Raw genomic sequence first — 12,445 nt, 5'->3', positions numbered from 1 at the left:
ATGAAAACTACCACAAACAAGGAATCAATTTATTTTCTTTTCTAATACATACACAACTCTTTTTTCTTCTTTTCTAAGTTCTGATTTTTTTATTCAAGAAAACTCACTTTTTTTCCAATTCCCTACAAGTGGCTCTCACAATATTTCAAACAATGCACCTTTCTCCTTTTTAAATAGTTTCACTCAAAAACCTAACCATACCTCCACTTAGCTTTTATCAAGCTCAGGAATATTTTAAGTGCTCACGAGAGGTAAATGTTCAAATAAATGGTCAATTCAACAAACGAGTCAGGCTTGTAGTGTGGCTGCCAAAGAAATAGGATTACATGCTCAAAGAGGCTAACTAAGATACGTCACAATTACATGGGTAAAAACATATATCTGGCTCAACAAGAAATTCCTATATCACATCCTAAACCGAACAAACTGCCATTTAGCTTTGCAAACACCTAGGGCAAGTTCTAGACATCAACTGACATGCATAGAATATCAACAAATACCTCACACACACAGATTGGCACATAAATCACTTAGGATCGGATCTATCCCGACCCTCGAGCCAAAGCAGTTAAGGAACATCAAAATCAAACAATTTCACACATTTATCCATGAGTCAAGAACTGAGCTAGGCGTCACGACTAAGGCACTCACTACTCTAAAGGCACAACAAATTCTAGAACAAATATCTCCATTTACCACCAGAGCACAAGACTTCCCTCTTCCTAACAAAAGAAAAACTAATTACGCCCGGTTCAAGCAAAACGCTTGGAAAAGAACTGCGTCACAATGAAAAGAAAAGGTGGAATTGTTACACTACTTAAGAAAGTAAAACAAAAATGAATGAATTTTGTTTTCTTCAACTTTCAACCCTCGAGAAAACAGTTGAGGAAATCCATTATTGGGAAAAGTCAAAATTTCTTTTTCCAAATAAAACAAGAGAAAACAAACACACATGTATATATTTACATCACCCACCCCACAATTTAAATTGTGGCATGTCCCCGTGACACATAAATAAAAAGCTAGAGGTAAAGGAAACTCCTCTAAATCATCTACTCAGGGTCTGAATCGATGTCGGGATCTCATTTGCACACCCAACCTAATGCACATATCAATGGTGAAAGATTCTTTTTTGCCTTCTTTGGGTACACCCCATACTTATCATGCTTAATCTCTCCAGCTCGTTCTTTTAGGGCCACAATTGCTACTTCCATATTGAAGACCACCATTTCTTCCCCTACTTTGAGCATGGGCTATCATTCCTTAATGTCCAGAATTGCTCTACAAGTAGCCGGGAAGGGTCCCCTTAGAATCTGTCGGGATCTCTCTATTGTCTTCCATATTCACCACTATGAAGTCCATAAGGAACACAAATTTATCCATACGAACTAATACATCATCCACTGTTCTTTCAGGTATGATTGTGGTCTGATCCGCTAGTTGTAAGGACATATGTATCGATTTGATTTCTCAAATATCTTCCTCCAATTTCCGAAAAATAGGCAAATTCATAAGTTCATAGAAGCACCCGAATCAGACAACGATTTTTCTAGCTTAGTACTTCCTAAAGAGAAAGGTATAGTAAAACTCCCTAGATCCCTACACTTTTGATGGAGATTATTTTGAAGAATGGCACTACAATGCTCTATAAGCTTGACAACCGATGTCTCTTCCACTTTCCACTTGTTGGACAATATTTCCTTCAATAATTTAGCATAATCTAGCATCCGAGAGAGCACCTCTGTGAATGGTAGATTAACATGCACCTGATTGAGCACATCGAGGAAATACCCAAAATGATTGTCGATGTTCTCTCTTCTTTGATTTCGAGGGAAAGGTCGAGCGGCATGTACTTTCTTTCCTCAGTCTCCTCATTTATTAATTTCCCATCTTTCTTCTTCTCCTGAACTCTAGTCTTCCCCTTCTTCTTTAGACCATCATCTACCATCACTTCACCTTCTTGAATGTTGCTATTTTCTGATCCTCCACAATCTCTTCATGTTCTTCAATCAACTCATCCTTTTGTTTTGCCATGATGGGAACCTTCTCATACATTAAATTAGCGAGTTGCCCCACCTGTCTCTCCAAGTTTAAGATGGTCATTCCTTGTTCTCGGATAATTGCGCCCCGTTCTTGAATAGATGTCTCATTCGTTTCAAGCCTCTCATCTGTCTTAATAATAAATGCCCTCATCAAATCTTCCATGCTAAACTAAATAGACTATGGATGCTGGTATTGCTGCCTCTGCTGATTCATAAGACCTAGAGCTCCCTGTCTCTAGGATCTAGAGTTATTCTATTGCCATGCATTCGCAATACCATTTGGTGAACTCCAAGAAAAACCTGGGTACCTCTGCCCAATGGAGTTAAAATTATTTCCACTTTCGTAGTTGCCTCTGTCAAAATTCCCCACAGCATTTACCATTTCATATATAGTCGAGCCCAGACACACATGCGTTGGATGACCCATTGAACAAAAATCACAAACTGAGGATGACTGGCTCTGGACCTTGGCTAAAGTTAAACTTTCTTATCTCTCCGGTCATGGTGTCAAGCTGGGCTTGCGCTGATTTGTTACAGTCTACCTGGTGAACCCCAACTGATTTTCTGCTATCATTACTCCCAGCAGGCCATACGTTTACATTTTTCGAGAGCTCATCAAGAATTGCAACAATTTCCTTAGAAGTCTTCTTAATTAAAAGACCTTCAACTGCAGTGCTCAGAGTCCATCGTGAAGAAGGTGTCAGTCCATCCCAAAAGTCCTGCAGTTGCATCCATAATTCGATTCCATTTTGATGACACTTTCTCATTATCTCTTTGAATCGTTCCTAAGCTTCGAAGAACATTTCAATACCCTTCTGGTAGAAGTTGTGGATTTCCCTTCAGAATATCACTTTTTTGCAGTTGAGAAGTACTTGTCAAGGAACATTTTAGTTATATATTCCCATGTCCTGATAGAGCCAGTTGGTAAGCTTTGAAGCCAATGCTTTGCGTCATCCTTCGGTGAAAAGAGGAATGCCCTTAAGTAGACTGCATCTTTAGACACTCCGGTGTACTACAAGGTGTTCATGATTTCCTCAAATCCATCAAGTGAGTGTTAGGATCTTCATTCACCTTCCCTCTGAAGACATAACTATTCTGGATGGTTTGAAGAAAACCTTGCTTCAACTCGAAATTATTCGCTGCTACGCGTAGCGATTTAACACTGGTCAGCCTTGGATTATAGACTGGTTTGGTATAATTACCTGATGCTCTACCAGGCCTGGGTGCCACATTCTCGAACTGGTCTTCAACCAAGGGTCAATTTAGATTGAATCTTCGAACCCCATCATCTTCGATAGTCTCATCAGCAACTCTAAGGGTTGTCTCAGCTGCTATCCATGTAACTTGTTCTCTATTTTGTGCTACCTCTCTTACCGCTAAGTATACTTAATCTATCTCTTTGTTTGCCATTTTATCTTTAGTCGAAGCATGACCCAAGAAATTTTATGCGACTCCTCTTTTTTTTCATAGTTGTTAGAGGTGTTTCTCCAACTCTGGTTCGTAGGGTATCACTTCCTTCGAAGAAGATCGAGTCATACACCTGAGAATTTAGACTTGTATCATAGAAAAATCGTGAAGATTAAAATAAAATTGGATCTTGAATTAGCACCAAAAAGTATTATGAACACTATTGATTGCCAATCCCCGGCAACAACACCAAAATTTGATGCTCGCTAATAAAAATAGTATAATTTAATTATCGTCTCCATAGGGATTGAATTAAAATAATGTTAAAGTAATTTCTAGCCTAACATTATTCAGGATGATTAACACTTTCATTGGGATGACTTATAACTAAAATGAAATATGAAAACTGAACATGTAAAATTACGACAGTAAGACAATAGTTGGGCAACAATGAATTAATCAATGGGAGAAAACGGGTCGTGACAGCATAGTGGCAAGGTAGCTAATTGAGATCAAACTCTAGTTCAATTCACTAGAATGTTTTAGTGATTCTCACTAATTCACAAACGTGTATCCAAGACACCTCTCTCGATTAAATCATTATTCTACGAGGTGAACTAGTATAATCATTATGAAAATATGCAAGCATGCGTTAATGGATTAGTCTTCAAGAAAAACGTGAGTTAATCAACAATTCAACAAGGTCTTTCAATTACTAAAGAGAATCATTGAATTAAACCAAACAAAATAATGCAAAGATAATAACCACAATATTCCTCTTTCGATTAAATAAATTGGTGAATAAAGTTGCAAATAGTTCAAAGCTCTATAATCACATTCATGCAAAATAACTTTAGTTAAATCCACAAATATCCATGAAAACACCATATCCGCCAAACTAAAGTAAACTACTCCATAATCATGGAGAAAGTCAGCACAAAGAGAGTTAATGAATAAGAAAACATGAATTCAATCGAAACTCAGGTATTGATTTGAGGAAATAAGGATGAATCCTGGTGCTTTAGATTCTCCAATACTCTCCCAATCATTCATAGGTCAAAATTCCTCTAAAATTCATGTTTTTGATGTAATACCATGTAGGAATGGGCCCGGAAAAAATTATCATTTCCAAGCCGAAGTGGAAAAAGATCGGCGAGAAAATACACTACCGCAGCGCTCTTGGCGGCATACCATGTGCCACATTAGTGGGAAAGTTCAGAGGCCTATTTTTATACTCTGGAGCAATTTTGCACTAGTTCCCCATGCCCTGCAATGCGGTATTGTATTTTTTTAGAGTAATCTTTTTTCTCACTTTTGGACATCTAGACTTGGTGCTCGACCCCTGAACGTGACCCCGACTTAATTTATTGGGCTAGTCAGACTTCAAAGCTCAAAATCATCAATTTTAGATCAAAAGTTTCTTTTCTACTCGAAATCACATCCTACACAACATAACACATGTAATGAGTACGGAGTACTTACAGTTAGGCTCAAATATAATCATAGCATAGTAACTGGAGTGCAAAATGTAGCTAAAGCACGAGCTCCTAGCCTACCATTAGGAGGTTGTGATGCGTGATGATGGCATTATATGGCTTCAAGGCCGGATTTGTGTTCCATGTTGATGGGTTGAGAGGTTTGATTCATTAGGAGGCCCATATTTCGCGGTATTCCATCCATCCGGGTGCCGCGAAGATGTATCAGGATTTGAGGCAGCACTATTGGTGGCAGAAGATGAAGAAAGATATTGTTGAGTAAGTTTCTCGATGTCTGAACTATTAGCAGGTGAAGTAGAAGCATCAGTGACCCTGTGGGTTGCTTTAGAGGCTTGATATTTCAGAGTGAAAGTTGGAGATTATCGCGATGGATTTTGAAGTTGACTTCCACGGACCTTGAGGAAATTTGATGCAGTATGGGTTATTGTGGACAGACTGACCAAGTTTGCACATTTCATTCAAGTTGTGACAAGCTACTCGTCAAAGAAGTTGGCTTATATTTACAATGGTGAGAATGTTCGCCTTGATAGTGCGCACGTGTCTTTCATTTCGGATCGAGACAATTGGTTCACATCGCAATTTTGGAGAGCGGTGTTGCAAGAGTTAGGCACACGGTAGATTTAAGTACAACATTTCATCCCTGTGTTATTTATTTTGAGGGTTCAAGGGATCAGTTTCGTTCATTAGTTGTGTGTGCCTACAACCATAACTTCCAATCGAGTATCTAGATGGCTCCTTACGAGGTCATTTATTGGAGAGGATGTCGTTCTTCGGTTGGTTAGTTTGAGCCCAAGGAGACTAGGCTTTGGGGCACTAATTTGGTCTGTGATGCCTTGGAGAAGGTGAAGGTGATTAATGAATGGCTTGGTACAACACAGTCCAGGCAACAGAGTTATACCAACCTAAAGGTCCGAGATGTAGCTTACCTGGTGGGTGAGAAAGTTCTGCTTAGAGTATCACCCATGAACGGTATGACAAAGTTCGGGAGGAAGGGAAAGCTGCGCCCTCGGTATATTGGCCCTTTTGAGGTGCTTGAAAGAGTGGGAGAGATGGCCTACGGACTTGCATTGCCACGTAATCTATCGGGTGTTCACCTGGTGTTTCATGTTTTCATGCATTAAAAATATTAAGGTGATGTTCCACGTGTTTTGGACTTCATCACGGTGCAGTTACATGGGGTTTTAACTTATGATATAGAGCTTGTGGCCATTTTGGATCGGCAGATTGAGAAGTTAAGGTAAAAAATATAGCGTCATTAAATGTGCAATAGAGAGGTCAGCTAGTCAAAGAGGCTACCTGGGAGACAGAGCAGGAGATGCGTAGTAGATATCTCACCTTTTTGGGACTTCAGGTATGATTTTAGACCCATTCAAGGATGAACGTTTGTTTGGGGGAGGGGAAATGTAACGACCCGACCGGCCATTTTGTGTATTACAACCCGATTCCTCTATTTATTGCCTTTTCTATGTTCATTTGTGGTTATCTGACTTTTCGGGGTGCTTGGAATGGCTTTTATGGAATTTTCGGGATGAATTGGGGCACTTACTCTCAAGGTTAAAAGCTTATGTCGAAAGAGTTAACCGGAGTTTGACTTTTTTTTAAATGACTCCAAAATGGTGTTTTGATGGTTACAATAGCTTCATATGGTGATTTCGACTTAGACGTATGTTCTGATGTTGATTTTAGGTCTGTAGGTTCATTTGGTGCTTTATAGCGAATGTAGGAAAGTTGAAGGCTTAGTTGAGAGGTTTAACCATGAGTTGACTTAGTTGATATCAGGTTCGAATTTTGGATCCGAGAGTCAGAATCAGTCCGATGTATCAATTGGGACTTGCATGCAAAATTTGAGGTCATTCGAAGTTTATTTGATATGGTTCAGCACGAGTTTTGGAAGTTGGAACTTCATTAGTTTCATAAGGCTTGAATTAGGTTGAAGTTCATGGTTTTAGTTTTGTTTGATGCGATTCGAGGTTTCAAGTAAGTTCTTATTGTGGTTTGGACTTTTTGGTATGTGTGGATGTGGTCCGTGGCTGCATCATGTGTGATTCAGATTACTGGCGGATCATGTTTGCACTTAGAGAAATTTATGAAGGATGCAGGCTCTGGTGCAATCGCACCTGCGAAGGATTTGCCGCAAGTGCGAGGCCGCAAAAATGGCCTGGTGAAACGCAGAAGCAGGCTAGGGTGGAGCTAGGCATGAGCACATGTGAGAGAGTATTTTTTGCATTTGCGAGTCCACAGATACGGACGAATGAGTGCAGAAGCGGAATTTGGACAGAGGTCGGCAGGTCCATACATGTTGAAGGTTGGCCGCACAAGCGATCCCGAAGGAGCGGAGAGGGGACCGCAGGTGTGCATGGTTGGGACTTTAGTGGTTACCATAGATGCATGATTTTGATTGCAAAAGCAGCATCGCAGGTCCGACTGAGGGAGCCACATGTGCGAGAATCGCTAGGCAGAAGTTTTAAAATGAGGGTTTGGTCATTTTTCACATAGCTGAAACTTTGGAACTTGGTTGGAGGCGATTTTTGGGAGACGTTTTGCTACAATTGAACATGTAAGTAAAGACTATTCAATATTGATGATATATATTGATTGCCCATTGATTATTACACCTAGTTTATGTGAATTTAGGGTGAAATTTGTGGATTTTAGTCTATGTTATTGGAGAGTCATATTTTAGGGTTTGGGGGGCAATTTGTAGTTGGAATTGGATGAAATTAGTATGGTTGGACTCGTAATTGATGTGCGTTCGGAACTTGTCAGTTTTACTAGGTTTCGAGGTGCGCGCCCGGGGTTGACTTTCTTATTTTGATTAAAGACCTTAGCTTTATTGCGTGGGATTATTTTCCATGGCTATATTGATGATATTAAGTTGCTTATGATAAATTTGAGTCGCTCGGAGGCCGATTCACGTGGCAAGGGATTTTTGTAGTATTGATTTACACGTATTGAGGTATGCAACCTATCTAAAGTTTGATTGAGGGTATTTAACCGTGGGAACTATGTTATATGAAAGGTATTGGGGTAACGGGCGTGTATGCTTGCACCGATGTTCATGATTTGAGGTAGCTTTCGGACTATTTGGGATTGGTTCGCTATCGTGCCTCATTATATCTGTCTTTACAAATCTATATGATTATTTGAGTTCTAATTCATGTTAGAAATCATGTCTTGAATATGTGCTATTTGTTTTAGACTTGATAGGGATATTCTTGTTGTTTTTTTATCTATTTGCCTTAATATTGTTTATGATATATATGACTCAATACTTTCTTATTTAATTCCTCATATGTTGTTGATGCCTCATATGTGTAAAATTGTTGAATTGAATACTATGAGATGTAGTTAATTAAGACTTGACCAGTTGATGACTGAGCTTGGGCCATACAGCCAACTTGGTAATGATTTTAAATTGACGCGTACGCCAGATTCACATTAAGCTAAGTGTTATTGATTTGGGGCGACGCGTGCACCATACATCACTATTGAGCTATGTGAGTATGATTAATACTTGTGCACGATCCACCCCTCTAAAGTCTAACATGCTAGCAGTGGGCCCATGCATAGTATTTTATATACGTGCTTGATGATGGGCAGTTATTCCAGGCACCCGTACAATGCTAGTGTGATTATTCTTGATGAATCCACGATGATATTATCAATCTGACATGTAGGCATATAGATGTACTTTTCTCATGCTAGGTGGTAAATGAAATATTTTATCCATGTTGGGCTTTAACTATTATATATGGAAAGCATGCCTAAGTTCCTTATATGTGAACGAGCTAAACATGATATTATTGAGCTACATGCGTACACTGTTTTCCTTTACATCCTGAGTTGTTATTAGTTATTTATATTGGTCTCCTACTGTTTCTTTTGAGCTGGTCACTGCTTTTAGCGTAAGGTTAGTTTTTTTTACTCATTGAGTACATGGGGTCGGTTGTACTCATACTACACTCTGCAATTCATGTGCAGATCTAGATACTTCCGGATGAGATGATCTCTAAAGTTCTGCTGCTACCACCTTGGGGAGACTACGAGGTAGCTATTATGTCATCCGTAGATCTTGAAGTTCCACTTCATTATTTCTCTAATTACTGTTTTACTGTTCAGACAGTTGAATAAGAGGCTTTGGCTTGTTGATAGGTTACCTGTACTTTACTTATGTTTTGATGATCTAACAAGCTTACTATCCAGAACTAGACAGGGAACCTATTACACATTCACAAGACCTAGAGTTCATAAGATCCCAGGATGGGATTCAGCCGGGAACATGATTCAACTCTTCAGAAGTAGAAGGAACAACTGAGGGACCACGTCCCTACCAGTTCCCGAGGAGACTGCACGAAGTCAACTTTTCGGTTGGAAAGTTGCTGCCTCCATACGCTACTGTGCAAAATAGTGTTCTAGTGAACCTTCCAGGGAATACTTTTCACCTACCTTGCTTGCATCACTGTAAGTAATGTCGCACATGTATATATGTATGCAAGAGAGGTAAAACAAAACACTTGAACATTTGACAATCTCAAAACGTGTACATCCAGTAAGCAAGTTTCAAGTGCTACAAGAAAAAAGAACAAAGCAACTACAGACCAGTTCCCACATAGAGTTATTGTGTGTCCTTAGTTGAGTTGTAACTTTGTAATTGTTCTCTAATTGTTGTTCCTATCTAGCTTGTTCGGAAGCATTCTATAGGAACCCATTTGTAATGCTTAAACCAATGTGTTTGAGTCTTGGCTAGAGTTAGTCATGTTGTAAAGTCTTTGTTATAGGGTTATTACAAAGTGGTTTATAATAGATTATTGCAAGTTAGTGAGGGATTAATAGGTTAATTCCTAGGTTGCATAGTTTTTAATATAAAAGTTGCGCAGTAGTGAAGTTGAAATCATGTAAAGATAGGTCGTGGTTTTTAATCCCGTTGAGCTGAGAATTTTCCATGTAAAACTCCTTTTGCCATTTAATTACTGGTGTGTGTGTATGTAACTGTTGGACCTGATAGAGAACCTGGTTCTCTATAGAGTTTGGTGGACCCGTATAAACTATCAATTGGTATCAGAGAGGGTTCTTTCAATCAGGTTAACAACTAGAAAGGATCCTCATGGCTGCTCCTCCAAACATCAAAAAAGGCCAGTCTACTTACAGTCCACCTAGGTTCAATGGACAGTAATATGGATGGTGGAAAACTAGAATGCATGACTTCATCATGGCTGAAGATTCTGAGCTATGGGATGTCATATGTGATGGACCATTTGTTCCTACTAAAAACCTTTGTGACCTACCAGTAGCCATTCCCAAGACAAGGAATGAATTCAACGATTCATATAGAAAGTCCATGGAGAAGAACTTTCGTGCTAAGTAAATTCTGGTATGTGGCATTGGACCGGATGAACAACAGGATATCAGCATGTCAGTAAGCCAAAGAAATCTGGAAGCCCTGCAGATAGCTCATGAAGGAACAACACAGGTCAAGCAATCCAAAACTGACAAGCTCACATTTCAATATGAGCTCTTCAGGATGCAAGACAATGAATCTATCCAAAAAATGCATACCCGATTCACCTCCATCATTAATGAGCTTCACTCACTTCGTGAAATTATTCCAAGAAACAAGCTGGTTAGAAAGATCCTAAGCGTGCTACCCAGTTCTTGGGAAATCAAAGTGAATGCCATTATTGAGGCAACTTGCAGGAGTTAACTATTGATGAACTTAATGGAAATCTAAAAACATATGTGATGTAAAAGAAGAAAGACAATGAAAGAAGATATCCCAAGAAGGAGAAAAACCTGGTCCTCAAAATAGAAAACAACGAGTCAAGTGGCGAAGATGGTGATATGGCTTACCTAACAAGAAGATTCCAGAAGATGGTTCGCAGGAATGGAGGCATTCCAAAAAGGGGAAGTTCTAGCAAGCCAAAGAATTATGATCTTGTTTACCTTGAAAATGGTAATTAGAATTGGATTTGGTTCTGTGGTTCTAAAAATACATGATTTATTTTTATGCTAGTTGTTAGGCAGTAGATGCTAAGTGTGAGACTAGAAAATAGGATAAGAGCTTGAAGGCAATGCATCAAGCAAACCGAGTGGTTAAGAATCGGGGCCTCGAGCTGGGTGATATGGGTCCTCGAGGTTGAGCTAGGCGTTAGGCTCTGAATAGTCGATGGAGAACTAACAATTCTAAGGGCCTTGATGAGGGCCTTTTATGATCAACGATGAGTCATAAATGAAGAACTATAAATGAAATACAATTAATGTAAGTAACAAGATCAAAGGAGAATATGTTTAAGATAAAGAGCAGAGAATGTTCTTGTTCTTGTATTCAATGTTTTGTGTTATGTATCCCCCCTTACAAAATGATAAGGATCCTCTTTATATATGAGGGGGAACCCCAACATGGTACAGACGCATTTATTACAAAGATACACGGCTGATATAGCCATATAATGCCACGGTACGGGCTAGTACTAGCCTAATAGACTTGGTCAACTTTAATGACGTGCTTAGGGGGCTTCCCATTTTACCATCATAACCACCGAATTGTACCGCCCAAGGTCGAGCGTAGAGAAACATCAGGGTCAAACCTCGAACTGAGTCTCGAGCTTCCTGGATGCATGCTTATGAAGCGTCATAGTGGCCATAAAATCGTACCCTCTGATTTTCGCAGTATACAGATAGTCCCGGCGTTTCTTAGAATGAAAATGATAAGAAACGGTCTTTAGCTGTCATCTCTTCGATACTACCATCATGACGTCTGCTCGTCAGAGCATTAAATGCCATGACCCAAAGACTGTGCAGGGGTCGCTGTCAACACGACTATCGAGAAAACCCATGATCCTCTATTGGTTCGACCTTTCCGCTCCACAAACGCCGCCCATATGGCTTCTATAAATTCCACAACCGTTTTGTCATTCACACTTTTACAAAATCATGAATTTTTTAGAGCTAAGTACATCACCTTCCACATTCTTCTCCCTTCTGTGCTTGCTTCCTCACTTTCTTTCTCAGAAGCCTTTTTTATAATCATGGCCAGAACCTTTAGAACGGTTCCTCAGAAAGAGGGCACTGCTTCATCCTCTCGCCCTTCCAAGGGTAAATCAAAAGTACCCCCAACTTTCGAGCAATGCACTCCTACCGAATTCAATACTATATCCGAATTTTCCATCGAGAATCCCCCTTCCACACTAGGACAATGTGAGCACGTGTCTCGGTACATCAGCGTGGTGACTTATACAAATAAAGTGAAGGAAGACTGCCGATGGGGGAAGACAGTGGTAGTTGAGATTCCCAACCCTGGGGAAAGCATAGTAGACCATAAGGCTGGCTTCCTCGGCGTGTATACATACCCCTTTACTCTGGGTCCCGTAGATTCTTGGGACCCTTCTTCCCCGTCAATAGATCCGGTGATTCTCGACTTCAGTCGTGAGTATCGGGTGACAGTCGGACAAATTTATCCTTCTTTCTGGAGGATCGTTTAAATTCTGAAATATTTTTCAAACA

This window comes from Nicotiana attenuata, unplaced genomic scaffold (genome assembly GCF_001879085.1).
Source record: "Nicotiana attenuata strain UT unplaced genomic scaffold, NIATTr2, whole genome shotgun sequence".
NCBI classification, from domain to species: Eukaryota; Viridiplantae; Streptophyta; class Magnoliopsida; order Solanales; family Solanaceae; genus Nicotiana; species Nicotiana attenuata.
The sequence above is the reverse complement of the archived record's forward strand: the minus strand, read 5'-3'. Positions refer to the sequence as shown.